The following is a 24,700-nucleotide window of genomic DNA, read 5'->3' as shown; positions in this document are numbered from 1 at the left end:
TGACGCAAGGTGGGTAAATTGAGGTAAAAAGATGGGGGAGGGGGCACGAATATAATAGACAATAGAGGGCGCTACACAGGTAGAGACATTGTCACTTGGGGGAGGGGAACAGAAATCTACAGGCCATGCAATTTAATGCAGTGAGATATTGTGTTCCCCAAATACTGGCATTGAGGAGTTTTTGTGTGGCCCCAGTGTTTGAAATAAATAGGAAGCCATAGGAGAACAGGAGCTCTCTATGTGCATACTCTATGTTCATTTTCAGATTTGACACCTCTGCACCTATAATTTTTGATGCTACATTTCCAGGCCAAAAGTATAGTACACTTAAAAAGTGACAGGTGAATCAAATCTTGGCTTCTTATATGTATTGAACACTTTATCAGCAAGCTCTCCCTACCATAACCAACTCTGTTCCTGTCTACCTTTGCAACTTTCAGCACCTGCTATTGAATTCTTTATATTATAAAATTCAAAAGGGAAGTCGGGCCCCTTATAATGGCCACAGCAGAGCATAGTGCTTGGTAGCACAAAGGGTTCCTGGGAAACAGGGATGAGCTGCTGCGTGTTCGCACACTGCACGTGTAGAGCCTGCCAGGAATTCGGCACGGCGCTGCGCTAATCACAGGCAGTGAGACATTGCCCCGATGCGCGGCTGCAGAGCTCGGGAAATGTCTCACTGCCTGTGATTAGCGCAGCACCGTGCCGACTTCCTGGTGGGCTCTGCACGTGGAGTGTGCGAATACACCAGAGCTCATCCCTACTGGGAAATATAAGAAAAAGTCAAGTGATTTAGTTCTCTAGCATCTACAAAAACTTTACTAGAATAAATGACATCAGAAGTCTTTTACAAATCAAGTAACTTTACCCATCTTCAAGTCAAGCTTTGGTGATTTAGTACAAAGAGATAAGGCATTAAAAAGTAGATTAATCTTCAATTGCAGTTTTATTTGAGTATAAAAGGATAAAAAAAGTACATGCCAATGTGTTTTGGGGGAAATGTATCCCCTTCATCAGGGCTAATAAAAACAGTATATAAAATGAAGGCATTGAGCACACTGGACATTTTTCTATCTCTCCTGGCAGTGGCGTTTCAGCAGGAAAAAACACCTCCAGGCGCATCAATTGCTTGGGCATTAATTTCAGTGGCCAGAATACTGTTTTTTCTGCCAAAACTCTGCTACTCTTGGATGCACTAGCAGTGTTTTTTTTCTGACTCTAAACTCCTATGTGTGCATGGACACATAACCTAACATGTAGGGGAGTTAAGCGGCAACAAAAAAAAAAACAATGCCAGATGCCCCAAGAAGCAACATTAAAAACATCAATTTTTTTGGAAAGCATCAGATCAATGGGTTTTGTTTATTTATCTGATGCTTTCAAGGGTACAGCAGAGATCTGGTCTTATAGACCCCAGATGTCTCCATGAAGAGGACCTGTCCTACTTTATTGTTCTCACAAAAATTGCAGTGACCGCCATTTTATTCTATAGGGTCTCTGCTTAAAAATATATATTTAATGTTTGGGTGTTCAAATTTATTTAAATACTAGATTTAAACAAAAAGTGTCAGAAGAAGGTCTGGTCTTGAAACGGTTAAAGGAACTCTGTACTGGCAGCTGCCATTGCAGTCTTCCTTCTCATACTAGTTGCCTGTCTGTCTCTGGCCTCATTTATTAATGAGGGAGGTCTGCATACTCAAAAACAACTGAAGCCTTATAAAAAATAGACAAAACAGAGAAAATAGATTTTTTTCAGTAGAGGCTTCCTTTAAGCTAGCACAACAATATTTCTGACACCTAGAGGGGAGAATATAAATTGGTACTATATGCAGCTCCCTTGTACCTACAAATCTTCTTAGGTACAACTTCTTCTAAAGCAGGCCTTGCCTTTTTTCGAATGGGAGGTGCATGTATATGTCATTGAGTGTAAGAATTCAAATTTTGACATGCTTTATCAGAGCTTAAATTTGTTGAGCACTAGCAGTATTTAACAACCCAGAAATGATGATCATAAACTTCTCAGCTATGACACTGGTGGCTGATAAATTCTTTCATTCAAGTAAATGAAATAGGAGTCCCTGTAATATGAAAAGATAGACAGCTGCATTTTGAGCAGTCACAGGGCAGGAATCCTACTAATGGCTATTTCTTCTTTGTTCATTATAGAGTGATCTGCATCTTCTTGCCACTGTTCTGTTATATTGTGAACCTAAAAGGGACCTTCACCCAATAATACAACCTTTTAACTCCTGTCTCTTCCTGGATAATACTGATTTGGACAAGAGTATTTGCTATTTTAATAAACAATTCAGAAAACAGAAAAATAAAAAGCAGAAATGTAAATTGAACCTGTAAAAACATATAAGTAAAAGGACATTTTAGACATACAGTTAAATGTACACAGTCCATACTACTTAGAGAGTCAGATATGGTAGCTCAATTGTGGCCTAATTTCAGCTCCCTTTGATGGAGAAGTATTAAGAAAAAAATACACCTTTTTTAGTTTGTGGTATAATATTACATTCCAATTAATTAATTCTTTAATGATCCCCACTGAGAAATTGGCAAGCACTTGGATCTCTTTGTGGACATAGTAGGCTGTGGTCACCGATGCTGCTGGCATGTAATAAAAAATAGAAGTTTACTATTAGGCACGTGTGTTTATGGAGGCTATTTAGAGGACAAGTCTGTGGTCTGACTTATAAGAAGCACTCTAAGCCCTTGTACACACGGTCGGAGAATCCGTCGGAATGTGTCCTATCGGACCGTGTTGTCGGATAATCCTACTGTGTGTGGTATGCATCGGACTGATTCCGTCGGAATATCCGCCAGACCCAATTTTCCAACTTGTTGGAAATATTTTCCGACCAACTGGTTCGATCAGACATACTCCGATCATGTGTAGAGAATTTCGATCGGACCAAGTGCCACGCATGCTCAGATCAAATTCCTACATCAAAGCTATTGGCTACTAGCCTGAACGTAGTCCCATCGTAACAAAATTACGTCATCACGTTCTGAATGATCGGACCGTGTGTATGCAACAGTTTCGGACATGATCCAACGGGCAAAATCTGCCGGACAAGATCCGACGGATTTGGTTGTCGAAATTTCCCACCGTGTGTACAGGGGCTTATAGAAAATCCAGGCTTGCCGGCAGCTCTCCTTTATGGAAACTGAAAATAGTGAAAGGACCTGACTGTAATACAGAAAAATAAATCAAATACTGGTGATTAAAATGTAACAAGTTACATCACAAATGGGAATGTTAATTAAAGCCCAGTGGAAGACTTGTTTTATTACCTGTTATGCATTTAAGCATATGGCATTTTTGGTATTTTACTTTATTAAGTTGTCCTGTGCTGGCAGCAACACTGGACAGTATTTTAATAAACAAGGCTTACCTAGGAAGCATGGATGCAGGGGCGAACTGACCATTAGGGCACTCGGGCACTGCCCGAGGGCCCATGCCATTAAGGGGCCCCATCAGGATTGTCAGCCTCAAAAAAAAACAGGGACAACATGTAAAAATCTGCGTTTTTTTTAAAATCCCAAGATTATAGCTGCCCCGCCTCTCCAGTACCTTTTCAGTGTGTGTGTGTATTCTGTGTGTGTATACTGTGTGCGTATATTATGTGTGTGTGTGTGTGTGTGTATGTATACTGTATGTGTGTGTGTGTGTATGTGTATACTGTGTGGAATCTCCTATTGCCCAGGGGGCCCCATAATCTCCTATTGCCCGGGGGCCCCATGAGTTGTCAGTCCGCCCCTGCATAGATGTTGTTGATTGGAGTACTGAGGAGGGGGTGTGTTGGACCTCTGGGGACCTGGATCGCTGTGCTCTATGTAGGCTCAGTGGTGCAGCTCTACAGTATACAGCACAGGACAGCTTAATATAGTTAAACACATGTACATAGAAAAAAAAAAATCATGCCACACTCTTTATGTGTTATGCAGCAGGACAAATAAAGATTGTGAGCCTTCAATGGGATTAACATATAACTAAAAGGCAAAACATTTTTTTTAGTTTTGGATAAAGGGAGATTGCCCCTCTCTATTTGTCCTATTTACCATTATCATCACAGGTGAAAGAAAATCCTAAATTATGGGTTGTCCTCAGAACAGAAATAGAGGGAAAATCTTCCAACACTAGTTTTGGTAACAACCAGGGATTTTCTCATGCTGGAGGGATTTGGTCTTACTTCCTGATTTGGCTAGGGAATAGGAAGTAAAGGGAAATCTCCTGGCAGAGGTTATAACCCTCCCTTAATCTATCCAAAAAGTTCTGCATTTAGTTCTACTTTAAGACCTACTTTTACACCTTGGTGTCCTGGTGCAGGCACTGCATACATTATGTGCTGACCCCAAGCCACTGCACATCCTAGTGATTTAAAAGATTACCGTTGCTGTATGAAAAAGAATGTGGTTTTGTTTTACTTGCTGGGTGATGCATTTTTGGTAATTACTGGCCTGTATAGGAATGAATTCTGTCATGATATAGTTCTTGAAAACATCATCAGTATCCAGCCTCTTGTCTCTGGAAGACAAATCAGGCATTAGGCTGAATGAAATTCAATGCAGTCAGTGCAAGCACCCCATCACTGCAGCTCCCCACCATGTCCTAATTATTTCCTGAAAGTCTGATTAATCTTTACAGGATCACTGTCCTCTTTCACAGTTGTTCTTCTATGCATATGCAGGAAAATCCCAATCAATACCATTGACAGGCCATGTATTATGTCTCAATGGCAGAAGGCCTTTCTATAGAAATGATTGCACAGAAGAAGAATACGCTTTGCAGTGGCGGCTGTCTGACTCTCAGAGAATTGCGCACCATGGATCTGGCGGCAGCATTGACAGCTGTATGAATTGGGGGATGCTGGCCTGTGTTGCATTAAAGAATAGTTGTACAAATATGGAATTACCCTTTAAACACATTTAGATTTTGTTTATACTTGCTTCAAAACATGACTTCGGACAAGCTTTTTTTAAGCTCTCTAAATGCCAGTCAAAGCCCCTGTCACTAATTAAAATGGTTAGCTTACAGTCCTGTTTACACCTTGCATTTGCTTTGTTTCAAAAATGAAACAAAGTGGTGCTTTAGTGGTGCTTTAGTGGTGCTTCAAAGCATCTTCAAAGCCTCCATAGAAGTCTACTACAAAGCTTGCTTGAAACACTTAAAGCCTTTGAGAGGCTTTTTTTCAGCTTGTTTTGGTGAAATTGCAGGCATGAGTTATCAACACACACACATAGAGCATCTGCCAAGCTTCAATAAAGCTTGAAAAAGGCATCATCGAAGCACCACTGAAGCATCAAAAACACATCAAAAAAGCATATTGAAGCGGTAGGCACTTTAATGTTTGTTGAAGTCTAAGCAAGTGTAAATAACCCCTTAAAGTGAACCTAAAGTAGAACATGAAGATTCATAATAGCAGCACCAGGTACCTTGCACTTAAGGCTTAAAGTCCCTAGGGTGCTGTGAATCCTTGGGCATTGTGATATGAGCAAATCAACCTAGTTTCATGGTATAGGAGACTGGCCCCACCTTTTCTTGACTCCTAAATTTCACGGCTGGTCCTTGTGAAAATCCAAAAATGAGCATTAGAATCCAGCTAGATTGATATATGCATATCAGATTGTCCATGGATTTGGCCATCTGGGGAGACTGAACTGGATAATGGATCTCAATCACAGGCACTTGGAGGTGTTTACTATAAGCTGGCAATGTGGATTAGGGATCTATTTTCTACTCCAGGTCTGCTTCCTGATTGCATGACCTTTAGGCCTCATTTAGACTTTCAGGTGGGGGGGGGGGGGGGGGTGGCAAAAATGTATGGCTGAGGCATCGGAGGGGGATGATTACATCTTGCGATGCTACCTTTCACAACGGTGGCTAAATTGAAACCCGACATGTAGCAATCGGCGGGCTCAAGCTACACTAACACAGATCTTGCACTGTGGGTTTTAAATGAACCAAGATCTCCTGGGATAAAGAATAGAAGTAACAACCTGTGTGAGAAATAAAATGTCACTACAATAAAATATGACTGTAATTGGTTTAAAAGATTGTGCTCATTCCCTGTTGAATATCTAATTAAAAATGAGTTAGCAGCAGTTCTTTTAGAAGAATGAGAAGAATCAGATTCCAAATGCAGGAAGACCAAGAAGGACTGGAGCTTTCCTCAAATTTGACAAAGTGGACTGGTACCTGCTTCTCGCAGGTTACATACACTATTCCTGTCATTCTTTTCTGTGTGTAGGCACAACTTGGAGCAGACTGAGACTTTAGCAGCTTGCAATCAGTTAGCTTTAAGGATCCACTGCTAACAACTGTAGAAGACACGTGTGATGAACACATGGAGCGCACCTTCCTTGCATCGGTATCATGGATGAAAGTGTTGTGATATCTACAAGAATTCTTATTGAGCTTCCGTTCACTGATGGTGAGGTTGCAGTTTATGTTCTCTTGATCTTGAACAATGTGCTTGTCCTTAAATGTGTTGAAGTTCTGACATCTAATTATAGACAAGCTGCCAAAAATGGCAAGAAGAAAGAAGGCAAACCAACCCAATGACATCTTGATCTTGAAAAGAAAAAAGATACAGAAAAGACAGTCAACATCTGCTAGACCAGTCTGCAAAAATTCACATGGCCAACCCTAGCATATGGCCAGGGCTGCTGTTAGAAACTGACAGGACCCCCTCTGAAAATATCAAATTATATTTTAAAATGTCACAGTCACGATACTATGCTTTGCAGTTATAGCATAAATGATACCTTCGTTACCATTGCTGCCTGAAAAACATTTTTTTTGTTTTTTTTTTTACTTTTTTAAAATTGCTGAATGGCAATGTTACATTGTGAGACTGTGCAGCAACTGTGAGCCAAGTGTTTGGCTGGTAGTTGCAGAGCGTCCCATTAAACTCTCAGTCCACATTCATGCTTGGCGTTTCCTAAATGTGTGACAATGTCCAAAGGAAACGCACCGCAAATGGGCATAGTGCTTGTGTTGCCATTAATTGTTAGTAGCACCCCAAAGCAGTTGGCAGACCTGCATTTTTTGTCATGTGGCAAACTTAAAAAAGGTGCACGCATGAAAAAAAAAAAAGAAAAAGGGTTGTATGGTGTGTTTGCCCCACGCAGAGCAGCCCATTCAAATGAATAGGGTGGGGGTATTTTCTGTTTCAGGACCCAGACTCAGAGGGAACGGCAAAGACTCAGCAGCTGCCCCTGCTGCAAAATTGGGACAGTCGAGGAAGAAAGTTGGCAGCGCTGCAGGGAGATCCACAAGCTTTACAAGGAAATACAAACAACCCTCCTGCTCAGCAGGTGCCCAGCCATCGATTTGAAAATTATTAATCTAACTAGTCTCACACAGTTAACCAGTAAGGGAAAACTATGGCGCTGCTGTAGCCAGACCAATAATGCAGCAGGGTGGATGTGAAGAATGAAAAGGGGGGTGTAAAGAGTTAAAAAGATCAACGTATGAAGGGATCCCCTATATAGCTCCTCTATATGGGTCCTGAGTAAACCCAGTGTGTGAAAACAGAAAAAAAAGCAGGGGGTTGCCTGTATTTGAGTGTGGAGCATTGGAAACAGCTATTTGGTGATGATGAATAAATATAGCACTCACATTTGATGAAGGAAGTATCAGCTTGTCATCTGTGGAGCTTTAGCAGAGATCACTCCAATACTCCACACTTAGATATAGGCGCCCCCTGCTTTTTTTCTGTTTTCACATACATACACATTATATATATATATATATATATATATATATATATATATATATATATATATATATATATATATATATATATATATATATATATATATATATATATATATAATTATATATACACATACATACATACATACATACATTTTCAAGCAGGGATAGGCAACCTCGGCCCTCCAGCTGTTTTGAAACTACAAGTTCCATGATATACTGCAAGACCCCGACAATCACAGGCATGACTCCTAGAGGCAGAAGCATGATGGGATTTGTAGTTTTACCACAGCTAGCGTGCCGAGATTGCCTACCCCGGTCCTAGAAAATAAAATGGTGGGTTTTGCAATTTTTTATGGCATACAGTATTTGTGCATCGTTTTTTTTAATGCAAATGTTTGAGAAAAATACCTTTTAATGCTCACAGAGCCCTTACAGGTTACCAGTTTAGAGTTACAAAGGGGGTCTGGTGCTAGAATTATTGCTCTCCCTCTGACATTTGCGGCAATACCTCACATGTGTGGTGCAATCACTGTTTAAGCATGCATGTGTGACCAATGCATACGTTCGTCTTTGTGCATGAGCATAGGGGGATGGGATCACTTGTATTAATTATTATTCTGTATATTTTTTTTACATTGTTTCCGAATTAATTTTTAATCAGTTTTATTGCTGTTAAAAGGAATTTAAACATCCCTGGTGACAGCAATAGCTAGTGACATGTACTCTTTATGGAGAGATAAAAGTATCTGCTCACACCAAGATCAGTGTGTTTAGATGTTATACTAACTTAAAGTGATACTAAAATCTGTTATACTTACTTACAGTGGTTTTGCACAGAGCAGCCGAGATCCTCCTCTTCTCGGGTCCCTCTTTGGTACTCCTGGTCCCTCCCTCCTGTTGAGTGCCCCCACAGCAAGAAGCTTGCTATGGAGGCACTCGATCTGAGCTGCAGCTTCATGTGTCCATTCAGGCGCAGAGCCACGGCCAGGCCCCACCCCCATTCTCTTCTGATTGTCTCACCTTGATGGACAGCAGTGGGAGCCAATGGCTGTCTTAGCCAATGAAGAGGGGAGTCCCGGACAGCCGAGTCATTTGTGCAACATCGCTATATATCTAGATGGGTCTGAGGGGGGAGCTGCACATAGAAGACTTTTTAACTTGCTTAGAATTAGGCCACATGGGGGCGTGGTCTCGGCATGGACGGGTGAAGCCGCATCTCTCTGAGGCTCCCGGGCCGAGGCTCTTCAGGGAACGTACATTGTAGCCATATCATTTAATTGTACTCCCCGCCAGTGCCCAACATCGTGGGGAAGCAGGACGCTCAATCCAGCACCGCCGCAGCCCGCATGGAGCGGTATCTCGTCCCGCTGCAGCCACCAGCGTCTACACCGGACCCGGCCAAGATGGCGTCGGCCACGAGGACGGAGCTCGGATCGGCGGCGGGGAGAGGTGAGAGAACTGCACTGTGTAATGACCTGCCACCGTTCTCCCCGCCCAGCGATCTCTCCCCCTGTCTCCCTGGCTCATTGACATTAACGCCGCTGGACAGCCCAGAGGGAGAGCATAGCGGATCTCTACAGTGGGGAAGGCATGGCACTTTAGCCTCACAGCCCTCATACACAGGCACACAGCTCCCCTCCACACTGCAACAGCACCAAGCGTTGAATGCTGCACAGGCTGTGTCTATGCAGGCTCCCATAACATGCACTGAACAGGCTATCTGGGCTCTCCTGCAGAAACTTCCCACCAGGGAAGACCTGGACTCAGTGGTGTCCAGAATTGAAGGCGCGCTGAGGGGAGAGATTGCGGGAATAAGAAAAGAAGTGACGGAAATGACAACACGAGTAGCCACTCTGGAAACAGACACCTCAGTCCTCCGACAAGAGGTCGCTGAGCTGCGGAATATCAGGCAAGAAGTGACGGACCAAATCGCACAGTTATACCTCGCAACAGACGACCTGGAAAATCGCAACCGCAGGCGAAACATAAGACTGCGCGGCCTACCCGAAGCGACCCGACAGATTGACCTCAAAGCGACAGTAACGGCCATTTTCAATAATTGCCTTGAACAACCGCCGGAGACGCCAATTGCGATTGACAGAGTTCATAGAACGCTAGGACCCAGGAGCCCCACAGAAGACAGACCCAGGGATGTACTCTGCTGCCTGCACAATTACACCGTCAAAGAAGACATTCTCCAAAAGGCCTGGCACAGAGGGAGCATCGACTTTGACGGCGCCGCAGTTGTCCTGCTACCGGATGTCTCAAGGAGGACCCTCCAGATGCGCCGCTGCATGAAACCCCTGCTTGAGAGACTCAATGAGAGGGGGATCTCCTACAAGTGGGGCCACCCCTTTCACCTGATTGTACGTAAGGACGGCAGGTCACACACCCTCCGACATCCAGCTGATGTCCCCGATTTTCTCCGGGCTCTGGGTCTACCCCCACTGCAAATTCCCAATTGGCTCGCATTTGATCTTCCGGCTCGCAATGATAACCCACCTGCTAGAAACACGTCTAGACCCCAAAGATCAAGACGCAACCGTGGCTCTCAACGCAGACAGTCGCAGAATCCGCAGGACAACGAACTCTGATTAGTGCTTGCTGTGTTTTGTGGCTAATCTCTCTTTTTTTTTTTTTTTTTTTTTCTCCTTGTGGTTGTTGCTCCTTTTCTCCTCCTCTTCTCGGTCTTCCTTTCTCTCCTTTGCACAGGTACAGCGTTTTTGACTTAGCGGCACAGAGCTCAACCAATCTCACGGATGCTCGCTGACTTCGTAGGACGCTAAACCGTGAGCCCCTGGTCTCAGGCCGGAACATTTCCTCATTATTCTGTTATGTAATCTATTTTTTTTTTGTTTTTCTTTTCCTGCCTTGGTCCGTTTTTTGGGGATGTGGGGTTTGTAGAAATGCAGGCCCTCCTATAGCCGGGGGTATGGACATACGGGCGAAAGGGGCATCACCCCACCGTCCAATGATTGGATTAGAGATAGGCTCCCTGGCGGTGGCCCCCCTTGGCCCGCCCAACATGAGGCCCTCGACACACTGACCTTACCCTGCTCTACCCTTACCCGGATGCACATGGGGAGGGGGGGAGGACCGGGGAGTTTGATGGGTGGGCTACTGCCTGGGTTGTGGAGTTTTAATTCTGCGGAGTTGAGGTACCTCTGACCTATTGGGAAGGATACTACTCCACCTATGGCATCGCGACCCTCCTCACCCCCCCCCCCACCTGTATGCCCCCTGATAGATCGGGATTGGCTCTATATGTTGGTACTTGTGAGCCAGGGACAAAAGGGGCAATGGCTATTATAACAGCTTGGTCTGGGAACATGGGGGAGGTCCCCGTAGGTACTTCCTCGGTTGGGCATTAGGGGCGGGTCATGGGGACACGACTTGGTATCAGGAGGCCCTGGCCCGGAGGGTTGGACGATCTCCCCTCTTGATAATGCGGTTGCTGGTGCACTAAGTTGGTTGCTGATTGTCATAGTTATATTGCCATTTAAAGAAATAAGTTAACTTGAGGTTTTAAGGTTCATGTTACGTTCTGTATTGTTTTCAAATGCTGCTCTTTTCGTTTTTTATTTTATTTTTGTTGGGTAGCTGAGTACTTCACAGTGGTTTCTGCTGAGATCGCTGACAGCAAGGAGTACCTGGCAGAGCCCCGTGCTCCGGGGGTCTGGCTCCCGAAGTGCCCTACCGTTTCCCCCACTAGGCCTTTGCTGCCAACAGAGGCAGTCGTTCTCCGATTGGAGATCTAGTTTTCTCCCAACTTCCCCCTTCACTCCTGTTTGTTCTGTCCTCCCAGTCTTGTAATCCCTCTAAGCCTCTTTCCTCCTTCTCTTTCTAGCCCCCCTACCCCATCTGCTCCCTTCCTTCCCCTGAACCCTACTTTTCTTCCGAGCCAACGGCGAGTCCCGGCGGCCCCTCCCTGACCTGCCTGGGATGTCTCTGAAAATTGTGTCATGGAATGTGAAGGGACTGAATGTCCCAGAGAAACGCATCAGTTGCCTGGCGGATCTCTGGAGACAGAGACCGCAAGTGGTCTTTTTGCAAGAGACCCATTTTCGGGCAGACAAGATTCCCAAACTTACCAATAAGCGTTTCCCAGTGGCGTACCACAGTGCTTCATCCTCCTCAAAATCAAAGGGCACGAGTATACTCATGGCCAACACTTTGCCCTGGCAGCTGAAGGACGTCCATGCTGATCTGGAAGGCAGATACCTTTTTGTTAAGGGTACACTGCAGTCGCATACTTATACCTTCGCAAACCTCTACCTGCCGAATGTGGACCAACTGCCAGCTCTTGACATTTGCCTGGCTGCTTTGGCCTCCTTCACGGAAGGAACGCTGGTGTTGGGAGGTGATCTCAACTTCACTATTGACCCCAGGAGGGACTCATCGACGGGCTCTTCTGCCCTCTCCCTGAGGGTCCGAGACCGCATTAGGGATCTACTGCATTCTTATCGGCTAGTTGACATCTGGCGTGTTCTCCATCCACGGGAGAGGGACTACACCTTCTTCTCTCCGGTGCATGGCTCCTACTCCAGGATCGACCTTTTCCTGATCTCCCACGATACGATCCCTTTGGTCATGGGAGCTCAGATTGGGCATATTGCGCTCTCAGACCATGCCCCGATTTCCATTACCTTGAATACACAACGTCCACCAACTAAAACGGCTACGTGGCGCCTAAATGAGTCCCTTCTGCGTGACCCAGAGGTCGGAGCGGACATTGTACGGGAACTTGGACTCTTCTTTGAGAGTAATAAGGACTCGGTCTCTAACCCCCTTTCAATCTGGTCGGCGCATAAATGTTATATAAGGGGCATGTTCATAAAACATGGACATAGACTCAAAGTAGCCAGGGAGAAAACATTGTCCGAGTTGCTGGCAAAGCTACACGAATGCGAAAAACGCCATAAGCACCGCCCAGATAGGGACCTCGAAGTAGAGGTAATTAACCTCCGTGAGAAGATTAGAGAACACTCTCTGTTCCACTCCAGGAACAACCTTTTAAAGGTACGCAGAACGTTTTACGAATTCGGGGATAAATGTAGTAGAGCCCTAGCGAACGCCATACGAACCCAGCGTAACCTTTCCTATATTCCGACCCTATCCACCGCCACGGGACATAAAATTCATGACTCGGCGGAAATGGCGGAGGCCTTCCGGGTTTTTTACGAAACACTCTATAACTTACATTCCCATCCCGTAGGAGACCGTCCCCAGGGTAGTGTGGATGCTATTGAGACTTATCTGGCAGCGGCAGACTTGCCCTCGCTTAATGAGGAAGAGGTGGAATTGCTTTTGCGGCCTATAACTGTGGAGGAACTGTCAAAAGCTATAGCCGGGGCTCCGAAGGGAAAGGCACCAGGTCCAGATGGCTTTACCAACGCCTACTACAAACACTTCCAGACTCAACTGGCGACCCACTTCATCACAGCCTTTAACGCAATACTGGATGATCATACTATGCCACCAGACCTGCTGCAAGCCAGCATATCGGTTATCCCAAAACCTGAGAAAGACCCGCTTCTATGCGCCAGTTACAGGCCTATTTCTCTACTAAATTGCGATCTGAAGTTATTTACTAAAATATTGGCGGAACGATTAGGGTCTGTCCTCCAACGTATAATCCCTTTAGATCAGGTCGGCTTCATCCGTAACAGGGAAGCGCGAGACAACACAATTAGGACGATTGATGTGGTAGCTAGGGCCAAACACCTTAATGTACCTTTGATCCTACTATCGACAGACGCTGAAAAGGCGTTCGATAGGGTCAACTAGACTTTTCTGTTGGCCACCCTACGACGCATGGGAATGCCAGCCTCCATTATGTCCTGGGTTTCAGCCATTTATTCTTGCCCTTCCGCATCGGTCAGAGTGAATGGGGTTGCCTCCAACCCATTTAAGATCAGTAACGGAACGAGGCAGGGTTGCCCACTCTCGCCACTCCTGTTCATAATCTCCCTAGAACCCCTGCTACAACATATTAGGCTCAACCCAGACATAAGAGGACTCGAAACGAGCACTTACCACCACAAAGTTGCGGCATACGCAGACGATCTGCTATTCTATGTCGCCAATCCCCACACCTCATTACCAGTTTTGATGTCGGAAATACGCCACTACGGGACGCTCTCAGATTTCAAAATTAATTTCCAGAAATCTGAGGCACTAAATGTCTCCCTACCCCCCAGCTCCCGGGCTTCTCTTGGCAGCAACTTTCCCTTCCGGTGGTCTCCCCAGGCGATTAAATATTTAGGCACCAAAATCCCATCGGAGCTGCACCTTGTCTATCAACTTAATTTTCAGCCACTTCTGACCACCTTTTCCTCAGACTTAGAGAGGTGGAAGAACCTAGCAATCTCCTGGTTTGGTAGAAGCAACGTACTGAAGATGAATATCATGCCACGGTTGCTTTATCTATTACAAGCACTGCCAGTGAGGCTACCACGGACTTTTTTCCATAAAATGCGCTCGATAATGACCAAATATATCTGGCAAGGCAAGCCTGCGCGGCTTAAAAGCTCCCTGTTGCACCGACCCAAACTTAGAGGGGGGATGGGTCTCCCTGACCCTGCGCTATATTGCACAGCAGTTCATATGAACAGGGCAGTGGACTGGTGCCGGCATAAATCACATAAGCTTTGGGTCAGTCTGGAACAGGAATCGGTACTAGCACCTCTTGAAGGTTTGCCATGGAGTGGAGGGGGGCCTCTTAGTTCCTTCCCTTCCCACCCATTAATAGAAACCACTCTACAGGAACTTCACAGATATTTTAGATTTACCAAGACGCCCAGCTTTCCCTCTCCGATGGCACCCATAATCGGACATCCGAAATTCTTGCCAGGGCTCTCTGACAGGTCTTTTCGGATCAGACCAGAGCAGAGCATCGTTAGGGCCTCCTCATTTTCCGGACCTTCAGATTGGAACGACCTCTCAAACATGTACCCTGGCTTGGGCTTGACCGCGCTAGGAAGATGGAAACTTTTACAGCTTTCGCACTTTCTCAGATCCCTGCCGGATGCGGCAGGCTTTCGCAGACCACGCACACCTTTTGAAGATCTGTGTATGGGAGAGGAACCAGTCCGGAAATCCCTTTCCTACTCATACAATATTTTGCAGACCAGCGCTTCCCTAGATGATCCCCCATACCTGAGGAAATGGGAGAGGGATCTTAATGTCCAGTTTACTGATGACCAGAAGAGTAGAATCCTATTTTTTGCGCATAAGTCCTCTTTATGCAGCAAATACCAAGAAATCTCCTACAAAGTGCTGACGCGCTGGTACAGGACCCCTTCGGTGCTAGCGTCGATATTCCCAGGACACAGCCCCCTATGTTGGAGATGTGGAACTCAGAGTGGCACGATTCTACACATCTTCTGGGAGTGCGCAGTGCTGACGCACTTCTGGAGTCAGGTACTAGGAATCATCCATAAACTCACTGATATTGATCTGAAAGACAACCCAGCGGCAATACTATTGAATTTGACCCCAATGTCCAGTAGGCGCTATCGTAAATCTTTGCTGAAGCACCTTCTCAATGCGGCCAGGGCATGTATTCCCAGTATGTGGAAGCAGAGGTCCCCTCCGATAGTGATGCAGTGGTTTGCCAGGATTAGCGATATACAGCGTATGGAACGTCTAACGGCGGCTATAGGGGAAAGAGAGGAGGAACATAGTGCGCAGTGGTCACACTGGGATCTGTTTCGATATTCAGATGGCTACAAATCTTACACATGAACAGACAGTCCCTTAGGGGCAATGGGGCCTTGGGTCGGCGGCCTCGCCGGGGCCTCACCTTATCCTCCCCCCCTCCTCCCTCCCCATCCTTATTCTTTCTTATAAGCTACCCCCTCTTTTCTCTCGTGACACCATGGGTGTCGTTCATCTTTCCTCCCCATAAAAATGAAAATCCTCCTGAATGCGATACCTCAGCTTGGTGCCGCCCCCAGCCTCATGGGTGCGAGCTCCATAACCTAAAACGACAGGGACTTGCTCCAGTCAATTTCATTAAGTAACCTGGGACACGATAGTCCTCCCTTTGGGGGGTGCCCTACTACACGTGATCGCCCAGAATACGAATGCAGCACAGATATATGTGCAACATGTTTTGGGTACCTAGATATTCCCTCCTGCTCAGTAGATAGCATTGTTGGTTAGACTGGAGCTCTTGGACACATATAATTGATAACGGCTAATCGCATCACTCCTTCAGTATGTTTGGATAGACTTCATCAATTTATTCTTAACAGTATATTTGGACTGGTGTGAGCCCTCATGATTCATTATTGTAAATTCCAGCTGATTGTCATGTCGTTTTTTATATGTTTGTATAATCTGCATTCTTTAAATAAAAAATTAAAAAAAAAAAAAAAAAAGAATTAGGCCACATGCATACTGAGCATTTGTTCAGCTCTTCTGCACATCTTTTCTCCTGTGCGTTTTAAAAACCGCTGTGGAAATACTGTGTGACATAAACAATTGCAACATCCACCATTATATTCTATAGCAGTGGTCATCAACCCTGTCCTCAGGACTCACTAACAGGTCAGGTTTGCAAGATAACTGAAATACATCACAGGTAATATAATTTGCTGCTCAGTGATTGCAGTATTCTAGTCTTCATCTCCCCAAGGTAATACATAAAACCTGGCCTGTTAGTGGGCCCTGAGGACAGGGTTGATGACCACTGTTCTATAGGGCCCCTGCAAATTATATATATATATGTACATATACACAGTTGTGCTCATAAGTTTACATACCCTGGTAGAATTTATGATTTCTTGCCCATTTTTCAGAGACTATGAATGATAAACACAAAAACATTTCTTTCACTCATGGTTTGTGTTTGGCTGAAGCCATTTATTATCAATCAACTGTGTTTACCCTTTTTAAATCATAATCACAACAGAAACTAGCCAAATGACCCTGATCAAAAGTTTAAATACCCCAGTTTTTAATACCTCGTATTGCCCCTTAAACATCAATGACAGCTTGAAGTCTTTTGTGGTATTTGTGGATGAGGCTTTTTATCTTCTCAGATGGTAAAGCTGCCAACTGCTCTTGACAAAGAGCCTCCAGTTCCTGTAAATTCTTGGGCTGTCCTGCATGAACTGCATGTCTGAGATCTCCCCAGAGTGGCTCAATGATATTGAGGTCAGGAGACTGAGATGGCCACTCCAGAACCTTCACTTTATTCTACTGCAGCCAATGACCGGTCCACTTGGCCTTGTGTTTTGGATCATTGTTATGTTGGAATGTACAAGTACGTCCCGTGCGCAGCTTCCTGGCTGATGAATGCAAATGTTCCTCCAGTATTTTTGATAACATACTGCGTTCATCTTGCCAACAATTTTGACCAAGTTTCCTGTGCCTTTGTAGCTCACATATCCCCAGAACATCAGCTATCCACCTCCGTACCTTTCATCATAGGCCTTGTTGACTCCTCTCCAAATGTAGCGCATATGGTTTTGACCAAAAAGCTCAAATTTGGTCTCATTACTCCAAATGGCTTTGTGCCAGAAGGTTTGAGGCTTGTCTCTGTGCTGTTTGGCGTATTGTAAGTGGGATTCTTTGTGGCATTTGCCTAGTAATAGCTTTCTTCTGGTGACTCGACCATGCAGCCCATCTTTCTTCAAGTGCCTCCTTATTGTGCATCTTTCAAACCCCTTTGTGTCAACTTGTGTGCATGTTATCAGGCCAAAATCACCAGGGTATGTAAACTTTTGTTCAGGGTCAATTGGGTAGTTTCTGTTTTCATTATGATTTAAAAAGAGAAAACAGAGTTAATTGATCATAAATGGCTTCAGCCAAACACTAACCATGAGTGAAAGAAAAATGTTTGTGTTATCTTTCATATTCTCTGAAAAATGGCCAAGAAATCATAAATTCTGCCAGGGTATGTAAATTTATGAGCACAACTGTAATATATATATATATATATATATATATATATATATATATATATATATATATACCGTATATACTCGAGTATAGGCCGACCCGAATATAAGCCGAGGCCCCCAATTTACCCCCAAAAAAACTGGCAAACTTATTGACTCGTGTATAAGCCGAGGGTGAGACATGCCTGTCCATCCCTGTGTGTGTGTCCGTCCATCCCTGTGTGTCCGTCCATCCCTGTGTGTGTGTCCGTCCATCCCTGTGTGTCCGTCCATCCCTGTGTGTCCGTCCATCCCTGTGTGTCCGTCCATCCATCCCTGTGTGTGTGTGTGTCCATCCATCCATCCATCCCTGTGTGTGTGTGTCTCCATCCATCCATCCATCCCTGTGTGTGTGTGTCTCCATCCATCCATCCATCCATCCCTGTGTGTGTGTGTATCCATCCATCCCTGTGTGTGTGTGTGTCTCCATCCATCCATCCATCCGTGTGTGTGTGTCTCCGTGTGTGTGTGTGTGTGTGTGTGTGTGTGTGTGTGTGTGTGTGTGTGTGTGTGTGTGTGTGTCCAGCCTACCTGTGTCCCGAGCCTTTGTCCCGAGCCTCCGTCCCGTGTCGTGCCTTGCCTTCGTCCCGTCCCGTCCCGTCCCGTCCCGTCCCGTCCCGTCCTGTCCCGTGCCGTGCCTTGCCTTGCCTCCGTCCCGTGCCCTCTTCGTCGGCGGCCATTGTAAAATTCAAAAGCCGCGCCTCCTCCTTCGCCTGTGATAGGCGGAACACTGAATTTCCCAGCAGCCTGTGTTCCGCCTATCACGGACGTCGTATCATCCTCGTCCGTAGTACGAGGATGAGAAGATGCCCGTGATAGGCGGAACACAGGCTGCTGGGAAATTCAGTGTTCCCCCTATCACAGGCGAAGGCGGAGCCGGAGGCGCGGCTTTTGAATCAGAATGGCCGCTGTCTGTCTGCTCGACACGCTGATCGAGCGGGCAGACAGCGATGACTCGAGTATAAGCCGAGGGGGGCACTTTCAGCCTCAAAAAAGAGGCTGAAAATCTCGGCTTATACTCGAGTATATACGGTATTATGTTTTGGGGTTTTAAGTAATTTTGTAGCATATATATGAGACGTGTCAGAATTTGCCCAGTAAGCAAGTGGTTAAACAACGTGGAAAAAGTCACATATTGCAAGTGTAAGGCTGATCGCCTAAATGTGTTTAGCATCTATTTGTGTTCTGTGTTTTTTCTGCCTAAAAGCTCCCCTGTATGTGCTGGTGATGTTTTTGGTTTTCTACATATGCCTGTAAATGCCTATGTGTGCGTGGACACATAGAATAACACAGAGGTGTGTTTACAAGTGGCATGAGCCCTTAAATATAATAATAATAAAAAAAAAATGTTAAAGCACCCCAGTCAGCCCTGTACACACCCCATATAAAAAGGGCAGCTTAGCGCAAGCATGTGTATGTAAACGTTCAAGTTAGAGCAATCATTCTGGAGCCATAATTTACAGTTAAAGCGGAGTTCCACCCAAAAATGCAACTTCTGCTTTAAAGTGGAGGGCCACCCTAAAATAAAAAATGTCATTAATATTCTTAAAAAAATAAATACATTTTTTAACTTACCTGAAACCACTGTTGCTAGGCAGTCTTCCTAATCTGCCTCTTCCTATTCCGCAGCGCTTCCTCCTCTTCGCAAACGGGCCCGTTGCCTTCTGGGACATGTGCCTATTTCCCTTCATTAAGATGGAGGCACCAGCAGCCGATCCGATGGACGGATCGTCCTTGGGGCAGCCTACATCGCGGGCTCGCTGGATAAGTAAGTGTCCTTATTAAAAGTCAGCAGCTAGTGTTTGTAGTGTCATTTTTTTTGGGGGGGATACCCTCTTTTTAGAGGCATATAGCTCTCACTTTCTCCCGGGGCTCCGCGTCTTCGGAAGGAAGTTCACCTCTGCCCCCTTCCTGAGTGCAATCTTCTGGGACACGTCACAAGTCCCAGAAGATTGCCCATCCAATCACAGCGCACAGCACGGCTCGCACATGTGCATTGCTTGACCGGCTGTAAGGCCACAGCCGGGCGCCCACAATCAGAATGCTGGCGCCAGCAGAGAGGGGGGAGAGAGGAGTGGGGCTTCGTTCACCCACATCGCTGAACCGTGGGGTCAGGTGAGTGTCCAATTATTAAAAGTCAGCAGCTACACTTTTTGTAGCTGCTGACTTTTATATGGGTGGAACTCCGCTTTAACTCTAAACTGGTAACCTGTAAAGGCTTTTAAAACATCACCATGGAGAATTTGGGGGTACAATAATTTTTTGCAACAAAGGAGGATTACTACTAACAGAAGAGGAATCAGCACAAGGGTCACATCATACCCACAGTAAGCAATCTCTTGTGCTGAATTTTGTCTGCACTTAGGCTTTAACCCCTTCCGGACCAGCTGCCGCAGTTATACTGTGGCAGGTTGGCTTCCCTGGGCGAACCGTCATAGCTATACGTCGGCTCAACTCTTGACCACTAGGGGGCACTGACACGATGACCGCTGGGCACCCGCGATCGCTTAACACAGAGACAGAATGGAGATCTGTCAATGTAAACAGACAGATCTCCATGCTGTCAGGGGTGAGGAGAGTGATCTGTTGTTCATACTAAGTATGCACAACGATCGCTCTCCTCGCCCAGGCAGTCCCGTCCCCCCCACAGTTAGAATCACTCCTTAGGTAACACAGTTAACCCCTTGATCGCCCCTCTACTGTTAACCCCTTCCCTGCCAGTGCCATTTGCACAGTAATCAGTGCTAAAAAAAATTGCACTGATTGCTGTGTAAATGCCAGTGGTCCCAAAAATGTGTCAAAGGTGTCCGATCTGTCCGCCATAATGTCGCAGTCCCGATAAAAATCGCTGATCACCATCATTACTAGTGTAAAATAAATAATAATAATAAAAATGCCATAAATCTTTCCCCTATTTTGTAGACACTATAACTTTTGCGCAAACCAATCAATATACGCTTATTGTGATTTTTATTACCAAAAATATGTAGAAGAATACATATCGCCCTAAACTGAGGAAAAAAATTGGTTTTAAAAAAAAAAATTGGGGGTATTTATTATAGCAAAATGTACAAAATATTGGGGGTTATTTACTAAAGGAAAGTGCACAGTAAAGTCTCTGTAGATGCGAGGGGGACATGCAAGAAAAATAAAAAAAAATTGCATTTTAGCTTGCACATGATTGGATGATAAAATCTCCCTCATTTCAGATCTACCCCTTAGATTTAGAGCGACTGCACTTCCAAGATCTGCTTTTCGTAAATAACCCCCCGTGTGTTTTTTTTTCAAAATTTCCGCTATTTTTTTGTTTATAGCGCAAAAAATAAAAAGCGCAGAGATGATCAAATCCCACCAAAAGAAAGCTCTATTTGTGGGGAAAAAAGGACAGCAATTTTGTTTGGGTACAGCGTCACACAACCATGCAATTGTCAGTTAAAGCGACACAGTGCCGTATCGCAAAAAAATGGCTTGGTCATTAAGCAGCCAAATCTCCTGGGGCTGAAGTGGTTAACACTTCCTAAATATAACCACACAGCTCGGCTTTGAGGAATATAACAGGGACAAGTGCACACAAGCTGCATTCAGGGATGTAAACATACAGCTACTCAGTACAGGGAGTGGCCATGTGCTGCGGCTTTGTCTCTCGGGTGCAGAAGCACACCTATTATTCACTTTGTACGGTCTAAAGCTCCCATGTGCATGAGGCCTAAGGCTGGCCATACACTATACAATTTTCTTATTATTATCCTATTATTCAATTTGCATTAGCTTTACCTTCAATTATGTAGTGTGAGGGCCTGCCTGATTGCATACACATTGAAAGTGTTTAGGTTTGACCTCATATTATATGGTTTTGGTAAATTGTATATTATATGCCAAGCCTAAAGCCTAGTACACAGGGGCTGAATATCAGGCGGCATTGGGTGGTTCAAAACCGGCTGACATTCAGCTTGTGTGTACTGCTTTGGACAGAAGCTGGCCGGCTTCTGTCGATGGGGCATGACTGAAAAGAAATACTACACTGTGTAAAACTACAATAGCAAGCTATGGGTCGTCATTGTTTAATCTCCACTCGCTTCTTTTCAGTCGGAGGACACGTCTCATCACACACGTATTCACACATACACAATTATCTACGTTTGTAGGACTCACTTGTGGTCTACGTCACTTTATACGCTGTGTAGGGGTCCTCAGATCTTTATGTTTCTTACTCTTCCTCTGCAGGAGTCTGTCTTGTTGTAGCTTTGCTCAGCACACATCTGTTCTAATTCATGCCGGTGGCCCCAGAGCAGGACCTCCTCCCTTCATGAGTCACTGCTAGTGATATTTTAGGGCTTTCTAGCAAAGGACTTATTCTTTATTCCATGGATGACTCCCCCTAGTGGCAGGAGAGAGAGAAACCTTCTCCATGACACCAGACTATATTACACTGTTCAATCAATATCCTCAATTTACTAGAATGTTATCTACGCACAGCTGCCTTTGCTACTTTGTTTGTTTGTTTGTTTTTTCTGACCCTGAAAAGTTTAAAAGAAAAAAAAACAACTGCACAATAAAATGCTGGTTTGTAATGTTATTTTTTTAGTTATTTCCATATATAATTAATATTGATTCACTGGTTTATAAACCCCAAGAACAAAAAAAAATATGTAATATATTTCAGCCTACCAGTCCTTAGGGCCGGTTCACACAGCGATACGATGCGAGGCGACACGGCTCGCCTCGCCTCGCTCCCGCAAGTCGCCCCCGTTCAGTACTATGGAACCGTTCTGAGAGGAGCGACTCGAGTCGCTCCGACTCAGAAAAAAGGTTCCTGTACTACTTCTGGGCGACTTCGGGGGCGACTTGCATTGACTTCTATACAGAAGTCCTCTGCAAGTCGCCGCTGAGATCCCCGCAGGTCGCGGCGAGGCAAGTCGGAGATGCCTCGCCGCGCCTCGCTGTGTGAACCGGCCCTTAGATGTGGTGGCTGCATTTGTTTTCTTTTTTCAGACTAAATACATTTTCTACACTACAGAAATATACCGCTTTCCAGAAATGTAATGGAGTTTATTTTACTAAAACTGGAGAGTGAAAAATCGGGTGCAGCTCTGCATAGAAACCAATCAGCTTCCAGGTTTCTTTGTCAAAGAGTAATTGAACAAGCTGAAGTTAGAAGCTGATTGGCTAGCTTGGACAGGCTGCACCAGATTTTTTTCAAATATATAATTTTATTGATTTCCAGAGGGGTCGAAGCTCCTCAGTACATATAATAAAACATATACACAGGGCAAAGATTACCAAAGAGGCAGTACAAAAATCAAGTCATAAGACAGGTGATAACAAATAATATTCCGTTGTACATGCAACCCAAAGAAAGAAGGAGGATAATTATTAGTAGCCCCTGTCAACGTTCAGTTGGAAAGCATCGGAGCACAAGTCGACCCCTATGTCCCCCCCCCCTGTAAATAGGGGGGGGGGGGACGTCCCGAGCTACTAAATAGGGAAGCTCGGGACCAAAAGGTAATAGAAGCTAAAGACATAGAGGGGTCAGAAAAGGAAAGAGAAAGAAAAAGGGAAGAAAAAAGAAAAGAAAAAAAAAGAAAGAGGGGGGGGGGGGGGGAAGAGAAAGGCAGGGATCAGTCATAAAAGAGATTAGAGGGGAAGAACTAGCATGGACACAACGGTGGCCCCAGCCCACTCCCACTCGGGATGGTGGAGAAGAATCAGGGCGACAATAGACGCTGACCTTCGGTCGAGAATATAAATATGCACCAGATGTCCCAGGTCTTTTTAAAGACTTCTTGTTTGTGTTGCGCTGTGAGAATCACGTCCTCCAGCCTCCGCACGTCCTCCACCTTCCTCAACCAATGTGCCACAGTTGGGGGAGAGCTTTGCTTCCAATACAGAGGGATGCACGCTTTGGCCGCATTGAGAAGGTGGCAGACCAGAGATCTCTTATACTGTTTGACTGGTGTCGGGGAGTGGTGTAGTAAAAAGTAGGCCGCCTCATTTGGAACCTCATATGTCGTAAATTGCTGAGTGATGCGGCGTACCCCATCCCAAAACTCCCTCAGTCTGGAGCATGTCCAAAAGATATGGAGTATGGTACCCTCCTCCTCATTGCAGCGCCAGCACCGGTCTGAGGAGGAAGGGAAGCATTTACTCAGACGAGAGGGGGTTAAATACCAACGGTTTAGGACCTTAAAGTTAGTCTCCTGGATTTTGGTGCAGGACGAGGATTTGCACCAGATTTTGCACTCTGCAGTTTTAGTAAATCAACCCCTGTATCTTTGTCACTTCCTATACACTGAACTGATATATCAAACAATGGGGCTGATTTACTAAGATGAATGCGCTGTTGCCGGTTCATACCTCAATTTGTGCGCCAGATAAATTATTACGTGAGCGTATGAACCGGCGCACGCATAAGCGCGACAGATAATATGCCGGCGCGCGATAATAATCTCCCATTGATAATAGCGCACACCATATCATTAACAGTCCATTCACACGTAGGCAACACGACTTCCAGTGTGACTTTGGGAGGCAACTTGGACACGACTTGAGTATGAATCACAGCACAACTTGGGGCGACTTTAATTTAAAAAAAAAACAAAAAAACGGCATGGGTTTCGCTCCAAGAGCATACCAGGCCCTTCAGGTCTGGTATGGATATTAAGGGGAACCCCGCAGCAAAAAAAATGGCGTGGGGGTCCCCCTCAAAATCCATACCAGGTCCTTCAGGTCTGGCATGGAATTTAAGGGGAACCCTGTGCCAAAAAAAAAATGGCATGGGGTCCCCCTCAAAATCCATATCAGACCCTTATCCGAGCACGCCCCCCCCCCCCCGAACCGTACCAGGCCACATGCCCTCAATATTGGGAAGGTGCTTTGGGGTCCCCCCAAAGCACCTTGTCCCCATGTTGATGAGGACATGGGCCTCATCCCCACAACCCTGGCCGGTGGTTACAGGGGTCTGCGGGGGGCTTATCGGAACCTGGAAGCCCCTTTAACAAGGAGACCCCCAGATCCTGGCCTC

General features: G+C 45.4%; 1 long non-coding RNA gene across 1 annotated transcript; it reads right to left on the bottom strand.

Annotated features, from left to right (window-relative positions):
- Positions 1–927: 927 nt before the first annotated feature.
- LOC143938268 (uncharacterized) lies at positions 928–22,173 on the bottom strand. Its single transcript, XR_013263750.1, has 2 exons — positions 21,832–22,173; positions 928–6,583 (listed from the first exon to the last, which is right to left on the bottom strand). It is a non-coding gene; the product is annotated as an uncharacterized LOC143938268 (long non-coding RNA).
- Positions 22,174–24,700: the final 2,527 nt, after the last annotated feature.

This window comes from Lithobates pipiens, unplaced genomic scaffold, assembly GCF_037356315.1.
Source record: "Lithobates pipiens isolate NorthernLeopardFrog02 unplaced genomic scaffold, aLitPip1_a1.2 Scaffold_1, whole genome shotgun sequence".
Classification (NCBI taxonomy): domain Eukaryota; kingdom Metazoa; phylum Chordata; class Amphibia; order Anura; family Ranidae; genus Lithobates; species Lithobates pipiens.
This window is presented reverse-complemented; position numbering and strand designations above follow the sequence as displayed.